At 38.6% G+C, this 16,643-nt stretch overlaps 1 long non-coding RNA gene across 25 annotated transcripts in view; it reads left to right on the forward strand.

The window, feature by feature from the left end:
- The window catches only part of LOC144289678 (uncharacterized), a 623,433-nt gene that overhangs the window by 65,747 nt on the left and 541,043 nt on the right, over positions 1-16,643 (forward strand). For 20 of the 25 annotated variants that reach the window (XR_013357563.1, XR_013357562.1, XR_013357556.1 and 17 more), the window contains 2 exons: positions 10,515-10,668; positions 11,844-11,980. The exons of 1 other annotated variant lie outside the window; for it this stretch is intronic. This is a non-coding gene — a long non-coding RNA (uncharacterized LOC144289678). Of the gene's footprint in view, positions 1-10,514; positions 10,669-11,843; positions 11,981-16,313; positions 16,417-16,643 lie in introns of all 25 variants that reach the window. 4 more of the 25 variants (XR_013357539.1, XR_013357554.1, XR_013357558.1 and 1 more) reach the window with 4 other exon arrangements.

Genomic DNA, 16,643 nt, shown 5'->3' on the forward strand with positions numbered 1-16,643 from the left:
AAAAATAAAAGTCAGATTATTTGTTTTTTATCTTAAATTGTGTAAGCTATTTATATATTTAGATATTAATCCCTTATTGTATCTGTGATTTGCAAATAATCTCCCATTTACTAGGATGCCTTTTTATTTTGTTGATAGTTTAGTTTCCCTCATTGCACAGAAGCTTTTTAGTTTGATGTAGTCTCATTTGTTTAGTGTTACTTTTTTTTTTTACCATTTCCTTTGGAGTCGGATCCAAAAAAATATCACCAAGAGTAATGTCAAGGAGTTCTTTTAGGAGTTTTATGATTTTGGGTCTTACATTCAGGTCTTTAATCTATTTTGAGTTAATTTTTGTGTATGGTGAAAGGCAATATTCCAGTTTCATTCTTTTGCATGTGGCTGCCCAGCTTTCCCATCATCTTCTATTGAAAAGATTATCCTTTTTCATTGTATATTCTTGCCTCCTTTGTCATAAATGAATCAGCCATATATTCATGGATTTATTTCTGGGGTCTCTATTCTGTTGTATTGATCTATATGTGTGTTTTTATGCCAATATCATCCTGTTTTGATTACTATGGCTTTGTCATGTAGTTTGAATCTGGGAGTGCGATGCTTCCAGCTTTGTTCTTCTTTCTCAAGATTGCTTTGGCTATTCAGGTCTTTTGTGGTTCTAGAATTTTAGAATTGTATGATATATTCATGAGAAAGATGCCTTAATTTTGATAGAGATTGCATTGAATTTGTACGTTACCTTGGATAATATGAACATTTTAACTATATTGATTCTTGCAGTTCATGAGCATGGAATAAATACCTTTTCATTTATTTGTTTCTCCTTCAATTTCTTTCATCAGTGTCTTACAGTTTTCAATGTAGATGTCTTTCATCTGCTTGGTTAAATTTTATCCTAGGTATTCTTTTGGATGCAATTGTAATTGGGATTGTTTTTTTAATTCCTCTTTCTGAGAGTTTGTATATAAAAACACAACAGATTTTTGTATATTGATTTTATACTCTGCATCATTACCAAATTTGTTTATTAGTTCTAACAGTTTTTTTTTTTGTGGAGTCTTCAGGGCTTCCTATATCCAAAATCATAAATACAAATAGACAGTTCCACTTCTTTCTTTCCAATCTGAATGTCTTTTATTTCTTTTTCCTTGCTCTTGATAGGATTTTCAATACTGTGTTGAATTAAAGTCATGAGAGTGGGCATCCTTGTCTTGTTGCTGGTCTTAAAGGACGAGCTTTCAGCTTTATACTAGCTGTAGCCTTCTCATATATGGCCTTTCTTATACATACCTTGTTGAGAGTTTTTATCATAAATGGATGTTGAACTTTGTCAGTTGGTTTTCTGCATCTGTTGAGGTGATCATATGATTTTTGTCCTCCATTTCGTTTGTGTGGTATAGCACATTAACAGATTTGTGGATATTGAACCATCTTACATCTCTGGAATAGATACCACTTAATCATGATGTATGATACTTTTAATGTATTGTTGAATTCAGTTTGTTAATAATTTGTTGATGATTTTTGCATCCATGTTCATCAGGGATATTGGTCTGTAATTTTTTTTGTTCTTGTTGTGTCCTTGTCTGGTTTTGGTAGTAGAGTAATGTTGGCCTCATGAAAGGAGTTCGGAAGCATTCTCTCCTCTTCTGTTTTTTATAGGACTTTGAGAAGGATAGATATTAAATATTCTTCGAATGTCTGGTAAAATTCATCATTGAAGCCATCTGGTTCTGGGCTTTTGTTTGTTAGGTTTTTAATTATTGACTTGATTGCCTTACTAGTAATTGATCTGATCAGATTTTCTGTTTCTTCCCAATTCATTCTTGGAGGATTATATTTTTCTAATAATTTATCTACTTCTCCTGAGTTGTCCTATTTGTTGTGTCATTGTTCATAGTAGTCTCTTATTATCCTTTGTATTTCTTTGGTTTCAGTTTTAGTTCTCTCTCTCTCTCTCTTTTTTTTTTTTTTTTTTTAACGATTTTGTTTATTTATTCATAGAGACACAGAGAGAGAGAGAGAGAAAGAGGCAGAGACACAGGCAGAGGGAGAAGCAGGCTCCATACAGGAAGCCTGACGTGGGACTCAATCCTGAGTGTCCAGGATCACATCCCAGCTGCAGGCGCGCTAAACCGCTGCCCCACTGGGGCTGCCCTTAGTTCTCTTTCATTTCTGATTTTACTTATTAGGGTTCTCTCTTTTTTTTTCTTATTTGGTCCAGCTAAAGGGTTATCAAATTTCGTTATCTTTTCAAAAAAAAAAAAAAAGCTCTTAATTTAATAAAATTTGAAATTTGATATTTTCTGTTATTTTTAGTCTTTGTTTTGTTTATTCATATGTGCTCTCATATTTATTATATCCTTCCTTTTACTAGTTTTGGGATATATTTGTTCTTTTTCTATTTCTTTAGGTGTAAAGTAGGTTGTTTTTTGAAAAATTTTCTTGTTTGTTGAGGTAGGTCCATATCACGAAAATATTTCTGTGTAGAACTGCTGCTGTATTCCATAGATTTTGATATGTTATATTTCCATTGTTACTTGTCTTAAGGTATTTTTTGATTTCTCCTTTGTTTTCTTCATTGACTCATTGCCATTCTGTAACATGTTGTTTTATTTCTACAAATTGGTAATTTTTCCAGTTTTCTTCTTTTAATTGATTTCTAGTTTCATACTATTGTAGTTAAAAAGAATACTTGATATGATTTCAGTCTGCTTGAATTTATTAAGATTTGTTTTGTGGTATAACATATGATCTGTTCTGGAGAATGTTCCATGTGCACTAGAGAATGGCTATTCTGCTGCTTTTACATGAAATGTTCTCTATATATCTATTATGTTCATTTGATCTGATGTTATGTTCAAGAACAATATTTTCTTGTTGATTTTCTGTCTGGATGTTCTACCCATTGATGTAAGTGAGGTATTAATGTCCCTGACTACTATTGTATTTTTGCCAGTTTCTCCCTTATAAAGAGTTGCTTTATATATTTAGGTGCTCCTATATTGGGTGCATAAATATTTACAAATGTTTTATCTTTTTGTTGGGTTGACCCATTTATTATTATGTAGTGCCTAATTTTGCCTTTTATTACCCTTTTTGTTTTAAAGTCAATTTTGTCTGATGTAAGTATGGCTACCCCAGCCAATCTATGTCTTTTGATCGGAGAAGTTAGCCTATTTACAGTTAAAGTAATTATTAATAAGTATGTACCTATTGCCATTTTGGAGAAAGAATCTGAACCAGGCTCTGTACTGAGCACAGAGGTCAACAGTCTCAGTCTCACAACTGTGAGATCATGACCTGAGCTGAAACCAAGAAGCTTAACCTATTGAGCTACCAAGTGCCTCTAGGTAGAGTATAACTGATTGGGATTTTTTTCCTTTCAGCACTTTGAATATATCATGCCACTCTCTTCTGGCTTACAAAGTTTCTGCTGAAAAATCGACTCATAGCCTTATGGAAGTTTCTTTGTGTGTGAAAAGTTGTTTTCTCTTGCTGCTTTTAAGATTCTCTGTTTATCTTTAGCTTTTGACATTTTAATTATAACATGTCTTGGTGTGGGTCTCTTTGTGTACATGTTGTTTAGAATTATCTGGGTTTTCCTGATCTTGAAATTGATTCTTTCCCCAGGTCAAGGAAACTTTCCACCATTTCTTCAAATATGTTTTCTGCTCCTTTGTGTCTTTTTTCTTTCTGGGACCCCTATAACATGAATGTTATTCCACTTGTTCAAGTTTTTCAGTTAATTTATTGTATTCCTCTGTTCCTCTGTTTTTGCTTGACTCTCTGTGTTTGTTTCTATATATTTGGTTAAACAGCTATCACTTCCAGTCTTGAAGGAAGGACCTTGTATAGGGGATGAACCTTTCTTTTAACTTTGTCCTAGCTCTTGATTGTCTCCTGAACTGTCTCTCTCATTTTTTTAGGCCTGTAGGGCCCAGAAATAAAATTCCCCCTGGCCACTAGAACCAAGCATTCAATAGGTGTCCCCTGTGTGGGTTGCACTTATGTGCTAGGTCTGGCAGCAGTTGTAGGAATAGTACAGGGGGTCAGGGTACTCACTTGCCAGTCCTAGTGAGCTAGAGTGAAAATGATACCTGCCTATGCCAGTGCCAGAAAGTTAGAGGGAGAGTGTGAAGATGGTACCTTGACAGCACGAGCAAGATAGAGGCAGAATGCCAAAAATAGTCCTTGTCTGCTCCTCTGTCTTCAGAGAAGGTCCCAAAAGGTTTTTGCCTTTTTGGTAGATGCCTTAAGATTAGCAAATGAATCTCCTTGACATATGGTATGAGCACTTTTAAATCTGTTGCTTTTGTACTGGGTCCTGGAGTGAACAAGTTTGCTCTTGAGTTCTGTAAGAGTGGAATATCCCTTCTCCACAACTGTATATTTCTCCTAGATTTAAGCTGATGATTTTCCAAGTCAAATGTTTTGGGTGCTCCTCTCTCTAATACAGGTCCCAGTGGTTGGGGTACCTGATGGTGGCTAAAAACCCCTCACACCTCAGGGAGAAGCTTTATATTTCTGTTGATCCCTCCTGATTCCTCCTGCTGTGGGTTGCTGTGTCAGGAATATGGTTTTTGTAAGACTGTATCTTTGTTTCTTCTTCCTGTCTTAATGTGGCTTTGTATTGAAGGATCTGTTCAGCTAGTTGTTTTGTTTTGTTTTGTTTTATAGAGGGAATTGTTTCATATGTAGCTATGGATTTGTTATGTCTATGGGAGTAGCTGAGTCCAGGATCCTCCTATGCTGCCATCTTGAACTACCTCTTCTTAATTTGTTGATTTTAAAAGTAAGAAAACACAAATCACAGAGGCTAAGTGACTTGTTCTAGAAGTAGTCAGGGCCAGATGCCATATATCTTTATTCTTAGGCACTGTGCATACATTAAACACCCATAAAACAGCATTGTGTTTCTTATAGAAAATTATCCAAGTTCCCAGTTTAGACACTTGAGAAAAATGGCAGTAACTTTTTTAGGTTAGGATGTAATCAGCTCAGTATATATGGGACACTGATGAATAAGGACCTAATGACTAATTAGGCAGGGGTGATCCGGTTAGTTCTTGGGAGAATCTGGTAATTGTTGAGGCACTTGTGGGCACATTGAAATATTTATTGATATATTAGTGGAAACACTGATACTTTTATTTTGAGGAAAGGAATAGCAATACCTTGTTTTTCTCATTTACCCTTATTTCTGGGGCTCATTTAATATTGACTTCAGTTTATGACTCATATTCTCACCCAATTCACCCAGGTTCAGGGACTGCCTTGAGTAACTTCTATAACAGCATTTCATGTCTGTACCTAAACAATTTTTCATGACTCAGTCATTTTGAAACTGCAGTGTGATAGTTTAAGGCCTTATTGAATTGCATAACAATTCAAAGTGGTAATGTGTTCTGTTAGTAGAGCAGGGTAGTCTTTTGTGGATGTTAAAAAACAACTACCAAATTAAAGTGGTACTTTCTACAGTTTAGTAATCACTGACTGAAATGATCTAGGTTGACTACTTCCTCATGGAATAGGAAGAACAGCTTGTGATAATTAAGTTAAAAAATGAAAATGGGTTATAAAAGATGAGAAAATTGCCCACTGTAGGTAAAAAACCCCTACAAGGAGTTTTATTGCTATAACTCACACCTCATTGTTCAGCAGAGTAGGAAGATTTGATGTAGATGGTTTTTGAAGCACATCAACTCACATTGACATGATAGGCCATAATGACATCCCTCATGATACCATCTGCAGATCTCAATATAAACACTGGCCAAGCTCCCAAAGAAAGTGTAGTGTTTACCCATTGATCTACAAAGGGTATGCTGCTGCCAAACACCCCATTTGTGCCTGGATCTGAGGATGTCTTTGTAAGTCCAGATCATTTGTTCGGGATTCACTATTGAAAGCCTAGCTTAGCAGAGGGTACAGATATTTGCCTTACTTAAATCCACAGGCTTTTGTTAACTGCAGCTGCATAAATGAAATTACTAAATTTGAGAGTAGGGACTCCTGGTAAAACCTGTGCAATCTCCTGAATTTTTTATGCTTTTTTAGATAAGGGAGGAAAGGAAAGAAAATAACCCACTGACCTTGTGGGGACTGGTCTAGCCATCAAATGCTTGAACATTCTTGTTTTGAGTACAGGCATAGCAACCACACCAGAATCCTTTTTCTTTCTTAATGCACAACAGTTTGGGATATCTAAGGTAGTGAGAGTATATTAGAGATTATACTCTTTGGCTGGTGAGATCTGTGCCCTGGGGATTGTCTTTATAATATCATATGATCTTGAAAGTTTTATTGAGTGATCAAATAACAAATATGCATACAGGTTGTTGTTTATAGCTTTCTTTTTCCTTCTTTTTTCTTTTGGCTGCAAGCAAGCATAAATTCTTCCTCCTATATAGTACCTTGATTTCCTTTGGGAGAACTGACCTCCATCATTTCATTTAATGTTGCTGGGGCAGTAAATTTCCAGGTGCCTGTCTCCCTCCATGGAATCAGACAGAGCCTTCTGCTCTGTGTTCCCAGGGGGCTGATATGTGACCTAGCTGTGGCAATCAGATTCTTTTTCTCTCTTGAGTGAGTGATTTAAGGACACAAACTACAGTTGGAAGTTATTAATCCTAGGGAGCAGCTGCAGTAGTTTCCTGCTCCACCCACAAGTGTTCTTGCTATGCTCCTTGCTTCTTGGTTTTCTGGGGTTTGCTTCGTTGCTGCATGGTGCTAAGCGTGCTCCTCCAGGCTCCTGTTGGTTCTAGGCTATTCTATCCAATATATTTGCTTTTGATTGTTAGTCAGCCTCAATTGTGTTGCTTCTGATCAAAACCTCTGATGCCTGTGTCCAAGTCTAGTGGCCTAAAATGAACTCCTTTTACATTTATCAATGAGGCACTAGGGTTAATTTGCATTGGACACTCACTAGTTGTAGCTACTTGTTCTGATCTTCCCATTTAATTTTCACCTACAGTCTTTGCCACTTGATAGATTAAGAAATACTTGTTTTCCCTAGGCTTAATAAAACATGGAATGAATTCCTCTAACGTGAGGTCACTCTTGAGAGTCAATATAGTATTGAAATCATGGTGTAAAGGTAGTATATTTTTATATCCCAGATTACCATGTGGCATATATTTACCTCCTATTGTCAGAATCCTCTCTTGCCAGGATGATAACATGCACTGTTGACCTACTCCTCAGATAAATGCCATGATTTTCTCACATAAAGAGCTATCTATTATTAAAGTATAGTGGTTTTTTAAAGGAAGGCTGTTACACCTGCATCTAACTGCTTATTAATATTTCTCTTTCCCAGAACTTATCGATAAAACTGGAAAGAAGAAAGATGTCTCTTCTTTGCATGTATAAGCAGTAAAGGGGCATATCAGTGGGGCTATCAGGTTGGCAAACACCTCTGTGACCTGATCCTTGAAATCATCAGTTCGTTTTATTTCTTGGAGATAAAATTGTTACCTAGTTTGGGTAACAACAAGGGACAGGGTGAGAGTTTGAAATAAAACAGCATGCTTTCCACTTAAAGAGTTGTATTATTTGAGACAAGTTCTCTGTATTATTTTCCCCAGGCAATGAGTGATTACATTTGAAAGCAAAAAGGAGCCTGAAAAATCAACCATTTATAATTATTTCATTTAATTAGTGAGGAAACTGAAGTTCATAAAGATTATGTGATTTAGCTAAGATTATATGGTTGGTTGCACCACACTCTTCTTCCTCAATTTCTTGTAATAAACTCATTCTCACCTCTCAAAACTGTGTGGCACCCAGCTATTAACAAGCCAGCTCTCTAGCTGATTCCAGGGTAGCAGGTTTTGTTTTCTGTTCTCTTGCACAAAAAATTATTTGGGAATATCCGCTAGCTGGTTTGAATCCTCTAGAAATGAGAATATCATTTGGATGATATTCTTTTCCTTGCTAGAAATCTTTTGTGAACATAGAGTTATTAAGTTCTGTAATTCAAATGTTGCAGTAAGTAAGCTTTTGGGTACCCAAATGTGGACATAATAAGAAGTATATAACTCCTAAAACCCTGTAATCCTTAGAGTGATCAGAGTGATCATCTCATCCTAATGCAATGACTGGTGGCTGAGGACCCCCAGATAGCTTTAGAATGAATACTGGTCACTAGAAAGACAAAGGCATGATTAGAAGATTGGAACTTTCAGTCCAATCCCTGACCTTCAGCATTCATTGGTGCTTATCACCAATGGCAAATGATTTAATCAATCATGCCTACATGGTGAAACTTCCATAAAAAGTCCTAAATGATAGAGTTTGGAGAGCTTCTGGGGGGTGGTGAACACATTGCAGAGTTGGGAGGATAGCATACTCAGAAGGGGATGGGAGATGTGAACCTCCTCCCTGCCTTCCCCCGTGCGTCTCCTTCATCTGGCTGTTCCTGGGCAGTATCCTTTATGATAAACCAGTAAATGTAAGTAGAGTCTTTCCCTGAGTTCTTTGAGTTATTCTAGCAAATTATCAAACCTGAAAGGGAGTGTCTTGGGAACCCTAGACTTTGTAGCCATGTCATACAGAAATGTGGGTGACACAGGCACCAAGTATTTGGAACTGGCATCTGAAATGAGGTCAGTCTTGTGGGACTGAGCTCTTACACTTATGGCATCTGACGCCAACTCTGTTAGTGTCAGGATTGAAATGGATTGTAGGCCACCCAGTTGATATTTCGAGAATTGGAGAATTGGTTGGGGGTGAGTAAAAAAACCCACCCATCTGGTGTCAGAAGTGTTGTGAATAGAAATACCCAGACCAACTCTCATTGGTAATGCTCTAGGGAAGTTTTGATCTAAAAAAAAGAAAGAAAGAAAAATCCCATGAGAAATCTTTATAAAATGAAGATTCTTTTAATATTGTTAATCACCTTTAACTAACTGGTACACCTGGGTAGTTCAGTGGGCTGAGCCTCTGACTGTTGATTTCAGCTCAGGTCTCTCAGGGTGGTGAGATGGAGCTCCATGTTGGGCTCTGCACTGATGTGAAGTCTGCTTATGATTCTCTCTCTCCCTCTGCCCCTCCCCTCTACCTGGTACTTTCTCTCTCTCAAAAAACAAATGAACAAACAGACAAAGCCCCAAAACACTTTAATTTTAAACCAGTTCTGATTTTCATGTTACATTTCCTTAGAGCATATCATACATAATATCATGGATAATAATAGCTGGAATTTATTAAATATTTAGTATGTGCTAGGCACAATGCCAAATGCCAAATGCTGACTGAATTATTTCACGTAATCTTCACAGCAACTCTGTAAGGAAGGTAATTTCACAGATGAAAAGCTAAGGCTCAGAGAGGTTAAATAATTTGCCCCAGATTACCCAGTTAGAAGAGTGGAGCTGAAACTCTTAGGAGAAATAACTCGAGTAAGACAAGCTCCAGTGGTTTCTCATCTTGGCTTTTAAGGCCGTAGATATTTAACTGAAAGGTGGCTTGTCATTAGGCTCATCAGAGGATTTCACAGGAATAAAATGTCTGTGGCCAGATGTTGGGTTATTGGTGGGGTGGGCAACGTATGTATGTGACAACTAGGGAAGAATGCAGGAATAGGCCCTTGGCCTGAGCCCTAAATTTAGGCCAGCCGGGGAGAAACTGACCATGCAGTGTGTGTTTATTTGTCTAGCATTTTATTTATTTCTCTGTATACCCTTTACTGTTTTTTTTTTTTAATTAATTTATTTAGAGTTTATGTTCCTACTACTAGTTGTTGTCTTGATCTTGATTGCTTTATAAACCAGTCAGGGGATCCCTGGGTGGCGCAGCGGTTTAGCGCCTGCCTTTGGCCCAGGGCGCGATCCTGGAGGCCCAGGGCGCGATCCTGGAGACCCAGGATCGAATCCCACGTCGGGCTCCCGGTGAATGGAGCCTGCTTCTCCCTCTGCCTGTGTCTCTGCCTCTCTCTCTCACTGTGTGCCTATCATAAATAAATAATAAAAAAAAAATTAAAAAAAAAATAAACCAGTCAGTACTCTTTCTTGATGGTGAACTTTACAAAACAGAGTGGTTATGAGCATACTCTTTGCATCCAAATTTGATTCTTATTTCTTATCTTTACTTACTAGGCATCCTTAGTCATAATAATTCCCCCTCGGCGGGGGGAAGGGGGCGCTAAATTTCTCTTTTGTAATTTGGGAAAAACTACAACAATCACCTTATGGGTTTATGAGACAAAGCATGTAGAGGCTTCTCTCAGTGCCTGACATCTGGTAGTGGATCTAAGAAATATCTAGTGCAGCTGCCATAAGTACTTCTGTTATTAACTAAAGAGATCAATTTAAAATAATTGAAAAAAAAAAAGAGTTGATATGCCAGGGTTCTAAGAATTTACACTGTATTTTTTTTCCTTTTTCTTTTCTTTTTTCTTTTCTTTTCTTTTCTTTTCTTTTCTTTTCTTTTCTTTTCTTACTTTTCTTTTCTTTTCTTTCTTTCTTTCTTTCTTTCTTTCTTTCTTTCTTTCTTTCTTTCTTTCTTTTTTTTAGGATTTTGAACCTTAGAAAGCTGGAGCAAATAATACTGAATGTTCTTTACTCAGAAGGAGCAGGTGTTTGAACTTCTCTGTAACCACATTTTCCACCATCCTTAAATTCCTCTTACATCTGATCAAGAGAAGCAGTGAAGCAGAGCTGCATAAAGGTGAGAACCATGGCTCTGCTATTAGTTGAAGTTGGGTATTGGCTCTAATTGGGCCCATGGGGGCCACTTTCCATGAACTTAGTTACTGGAACAGCAGTGTTATCCTGAGTATTCTGTCCCCTGCCATCTGCTACCAAAGGATGTGTGCTTTGTTCTAGTATTGGATGAGGGATATTTGGACTCAGCCAGCTGAATGTGGTAGGAAATATGCATGTTGAAAGAGTCCGGTGATAGAGTGGCTTGGTGTGGGGATAGCAGTGATTTGAGTTAGAGCAGATGTCTAGGAAAATCTAATAAGTCGACTTCGACTAATAAGTCGAAGTAATTTTAGTTTAAATCATGCTATTAAACATAGATTTTCAGTCATGGACAATATTTTAAAAATGAGTTACAAAGTCTTCTGCACGGCCTGTAGGATCTGACCCCATGTACCTCTCCTATCTCCTCTCCCACTACACTCACCCCCCATGCCACTCCCACTTTTAATTCCTTCTGAAAGCTCTTTCCCATTGCAGGGCCTTTGCATATTTGTTATCTCTGCCTGGAACCTTAAACTCCAACTCTTTCCTTGGCTACTTCTCTTTCTCATTCTTTAGGTCTCAACTCAAATATTACTTCCTCAAAGAAACATTACTCTCAGATACAATGAAGGTTTCTATATTCGTAATAGTTATGTCTAATAAGATGATAAAAATTTGGTAGAAAGAGGCATTCATTGGTGTCTGAAACAGGGAGCCCAAGGATGGAGCTAGCTTCAGGCATGAGTGGATCTGGGGACTCAAGAACAATACCTTCTGGGTTCTGGCTGTCTTCTGTCTTTCCCATCTCTTAGCTTGGCGATTCATTTTCTGTCTAGAGACTTATTCTGTTATGTGGTAGGGGAGGGAGGAGGCATGTCTAAAGACCACTTTATATCCCTCTTTTCTGAGCCTGGCTACGCCTGGGTTGGGGTGGACATGGAGCCTTTTTTTTGAGATATTCTCCTAATGTTGTATGGGGAACATATATGTGTGTGCTTTGAGTAGAGAGGAGTGAGGAGCATGGAAGGGAGACAGGGAAGAATGTATACTGAATGGACAAAAAACCAACAAAGCTCCACTGTAGTCTCCCTCATGGCTTTCCCTTGTAGAATACAGTTGTTGTTGTTGTTTTTTAAAGACTTATTTATTTTACAGAGAGAGAGGAGAGAGAGAGAGCTGGAGGGGAAAAGCAGAGGGAGGGAATCCTTAAGCAGACTCCCTGCTGAGCACAGAGCCTGACCAGGAGCTCGATCTCACCACCCATGGGATCATGACCTAAGCTGAAACCAAAGGTTAGAGACTTAACCACCTGAGCCACCCAGGTGCCCCTACAGTTGTTTTTCTTCCTAGCACTTGTCCAATTTGAAATTTAGTGTATTTTGTGTGTTCATTTGGTTAATATCTTCTGCGTCCTTCTCTAGATTGGCAGTCAATTATACAGTGTTAGTAGTGGTATTCTAGTACCTGTGGTTGGCATATAGGAGCTTGGTAATTATGTGTGGAATAAATGAATTAAATTGTCAAGGAAATCAAAGCATGGGAGAAGAAAGGAGATAGAAGTGCTGTGATCATCTTTTTTCTTTTAAAAAGATTTTATTCATTTTTTCATGAGAGAGAGAGAGAGAGAGAGAGAGAGAGGCAGAGACACAGGCAGAGGGAGAAGCAGGCTCCGTGCAAGGAGCCCAATATGGGACTCAATCCCGGGACTCCAGGATCACACCCTGGGCCTAAGGCAGGTGCCAAACAGCTGAGCCACCCAGGGATCCCCAACTGTGATCATAGCTTTACACCTAAAGTAGCTCTGGAGTATTTCTTGGGGAATTTAGTCATTTCAGCGATTGGTAGAGACAAGAGTTGAGGGCAAGAATAGGGCAGTGATTGCTAAAGTATGTTGCCTAGGGCAGCAGCAGCATCACCAGGGGACTTGCTAGAAATGCGAGTTCTCAGGCCCTATTCCACAAAGACCCTGATTTAGTAACTCTGGCGATGGGGCCCAGAAACCTGGGTTTTAGCAAGCTCTCTGAGTGATTTTGATGCATAGAAATGTTTGGAGCCACTGGAATGGAGGAGAGAAAGGAGTAGATTTTGCTTATACAGCTGTGTTATATAAGCATTATTGACAGGGGCTGCTGCCTGGATTTTGAAAACTCCTTTTTGAGCTAAAGGATACCAGTAGAGTATAAAGTTTAAGAGGTCTTGAACCAGGTTTTCTGGTTTAGAATCCTGGCTCCTCTGTTAACAGAGTAAGTTTGTACAGCTCACTCAATGTCCCTAAGTCTCAAATTCCTGACTTATAAACTAACCATAGCAAATAAGTACTAACTCATGGAAGTACTGTGAAGATTAAAAATGATGATAATTATAGTAACTGACATTTTTTTAGCCCTTGCTAAGTGATGCAAAGCTTTTTCCACTTGTCCACTTGATGCTAACAAAGTGCTTTAGCACAGGCCTAGCACATAGCTAGCCTTTATTGAATGCTTACTACTATTGCTTATAAATGGAGAATTAATGGACCTTGTGTATTTGAAGCAGGTCAAAAATATCTCCAGTCAAGGGACCATTGGTCAAGGTTGATCAGACATCTGTATGACTTGGAAATAGTGGATGTAATGTCCAACCTCCTATTCTGTGTCTGCTCCCACTCTCCTGCTTTCTGCTGAGTCATTTCTCCTGTATGTTCCTGTCATACTGTCCTTGATGCATAGCATTACAGTAAGCCACAGCACTTGGAAACCTAGTGATCTCTAACTGAGGTCATCCAACCATTATAATGAACTTTTATAGGTGAATTAACTGAAGGTGTTTATTGTATAGGCTTTTCCTGTGCTCTGCATTTTTGAATATTTGCATTTCAGGGATTTTCTTAAAATTTACGGAGGCTTTTCTGACTTCAGCTAACCTTTCCCTAGTTACTGCTCAAGGTCGCCTAGATTTGGATCTGACAAGCCCATCATCAGTTTTGGTCATTTGAGCTCTGGTCCCCAGGGATTTGGACTATTTAGTGCTGTGTGCCTGCATGCATGTGAGCTGGGCCTATACATGTAGACTGAGGTACACAGAGGGGCACCCTGAGGCCTCTGGGGCATAATTAACAGCAGACACTTATCTATGGTTAACTATCAAAGTATCACCAGTGGCCAAATATGCCGTAGGTGGAGATTTTTTTTTCACCTGAGAGCAAATATCCAGATTCAGGACCTTTCCTTCTAATGGTTCCTTGTCTTTCTTCTGTAATTAGTTTGGTAGATGGTCATTTCTTGTACAAGCTAAGGTTGGCCACCGGGAGCAGAAAGGTTTTAGTTAGAAACCTCGATTGTGACAAATCCAATTTGAACAAACTTAGGGACAAATCCACTTTATTGGCTCAGATAACTGGAAAGTATGATGGTGCAGACCACAGAATTAAAGAAAGAACCATAGGACCCAGGGACTTGAGTATCAGGACACAATTTCACCAGGGTTTTCTTTCTGATTATCTCTCATTTCTCTCTGTCTCTGATGGCTTTAATTTTATTGTCTTATCTCAGACTTTATGTCTTAGCTACAACAATGTAAAGGGCTTTGCTTCTTTTTCCCAAGGTCCTTTTGTCATCATCAGAAAAGGATCCATTTGGCCCTACTTTGTCATGGATCCATTGCTGGATTCATCATGTGCCCAGGGAAGTAGGCAGGGCCAACATTCAGCCAGTGTGTACAGGTATAGTCATAATGGTTATACATGGCAGGAACCTATCCTGACAGTTGATGCCCATGCTGTCCTGGTTGAAGCATTTTAAGTAGCATTTTTATTTTTATTTTTTATCTATTTTTTTTAAAAAGATTTTATTCATTTAGTCATCACACACACACACACACACACACACACACACACACATACACACAGGTAGAGAGAGAAGCAGAGGGAGAAGTAGGCTCCATGCAGGAAGCCTGATATGGGACTCAATCCTGGGACTCCGGGATCACACCCTGAGTCAAAGTCAACCGCTGAGCCACCCAAGCGACTCTAAGTAGCATTTTTAGAAATGAAGTATTCTGATTGACCAGATCTGGTCATGTGTCTACCTTAGTGAGCTCAGGGTTGGGGTTACACACGGCATGGATTTTTGTAAAAGATAAGAGGGGAAAGTGGGTTAGGGAGCTAAAAATTAGTACAGTATCATTATATGCCTCAAACATTATATGCTGAATTCAATATAAAACAAACACTAGTTACATAGCTTGTATCTAAGCATCCCAACTAGGCTGTTGATTGATACTTGTCAAGCTAAGTTCTTACCTCTTCCTTCCCTTTCGAGGTCTTTTCCTAAACTGATACCAAGGTCACCTGCTTTGCTTTCTGATAGAAATGATTATCTTCACCAATCTGGAAATATGAGGCCCCTCTGACTCTACTTGTAGGAATCATAGCTGCTTTTTCTCCTAAGGATGGGCATTCTCCCAACACTGTTCCCCTTAGCTAAGCTCTGTCCATCATCATCAGCCCTCACACCCTCCTTGCCTGTGGTTTTCCCCCCCACCACCCTTGATTCTTCTATTTTTCTTCCTGTTCTTTTTTGCCTGCTCTTATCCTTAATGCTTTTCTATATCAGGCTGTTCCTGACAGAAGAAATGGCTGGAAGGATTATGAAACTTATTTAAGAGATTGAAGAAATGAAGGGTCAAAGAATATAAGGCGATTTGTTCCAGGTCACACAGCTGGTAGTTGGCAGATTAGCGATTTTAGTCTGCTAACTCGGAAGCTCAGGGTCTTTCCTCTGCCCCACATTCTCTTACTGTGTTTGCTCATTATATTTAAATATATGGCCACCCTCCCAATAAGTAGTCACCATTCGAAGAAGGGAATTTTTTGTGACAGTGATTTGGGGATAATTTTGGAGGGATGAATCTTGAGTTGAGCTTGGAAGAAAATGCAGACTTTTGATGGATAGAAAGGAGAGAGGAGGCCATTCTAGGGAACAAGAGCAATCTGAATAAAGCAGCTGAGTGAGAAGTGGTTTCAATCTTGTGTCACAAAACCAGCCTGGGAGTGGTGATAGTAAGAACAGTAGCCTCAAGGAATGTGATGATGAAAAACAAGTAGGCAAAATGAGCAGCTGCTCTGCTCCAGGCACTGTTTTGAGCACTTTCATGCGTCATCTTTTTAAATTCTTACCCAGTGAGCTATGTAATATTATTATCTCCATTTTCCTGCTAAGGAAACAGAGGCACAAAGAGGTTAATTAACTTGACCGAGTCATACAGCTAAAGTAAGAAGCAAAGTTTATATACAAAATTGAACCTGTTTGATCCTAAAGTCCATTCCCTTAACCACAACTCTGTTGCTGGAGGATGCTGTGTGAATTTGATAAGAAGCCCAACAAACAGTCCCAGAAATCTGTCTAGAGAGCCAAAGTTATTAGTAAAAATCAGTTTGTCAGGTATTTTTATTTTAAGAAGGTATATCTTTATTAGATTTGAACATTAATAACCACTTTAGAAATATTGTTGTTTCCTTGTAAAAGATTAAACAGTAAGAGTCAGAGGCAAATGTTAACAGTTTTCCATTTCCATTATTGTTCTTTCATTCCGTGCAGTTTGTTGTGGGTTGGTTTTGTTTTGTTTTGTTTTGTTTTTGTATTTTAGTTTATCTCTCAGCCTGCTGCAGTGGGAGAAGCAACTCTGCCACCAATTTGTTGTGGGACCCAGAGTACATCACTTAGTATCTTTGTACCCTGTTTCTTCATTGGTAAGCATGAGCTTCACACTTGCCTCCCTTCAAGGTTCAAGATTCTCTGAATCTATTCCCCTGCCCAGAGGCAGTGACTCAGGAATCCTGTGGGTAATAAATTATGTTCTATAATAATGAACCCTTTCCTTCTGTTCTGTCTGCTGGTTCTCCTTTTTACAGTGAACCTTGATGGGCTGAGACAGAAAAGCTCACAGTTTAGAAATGAGTTTCTACCCCTTGGAGGT

This window comes from Canis aureus, chromosome 19 (assembly GCF_053574225.1).
Source record: "Canis aureus isolate CA01 chromosome 19, VMU_Caureus_v.1.0, whole genome shotgun sequence".
Lineage (NCBI taxonomy): Eukaryota > Metazoa > Chordata > Mammalia > Carnivora > Canidae > Canis > Canis aureus.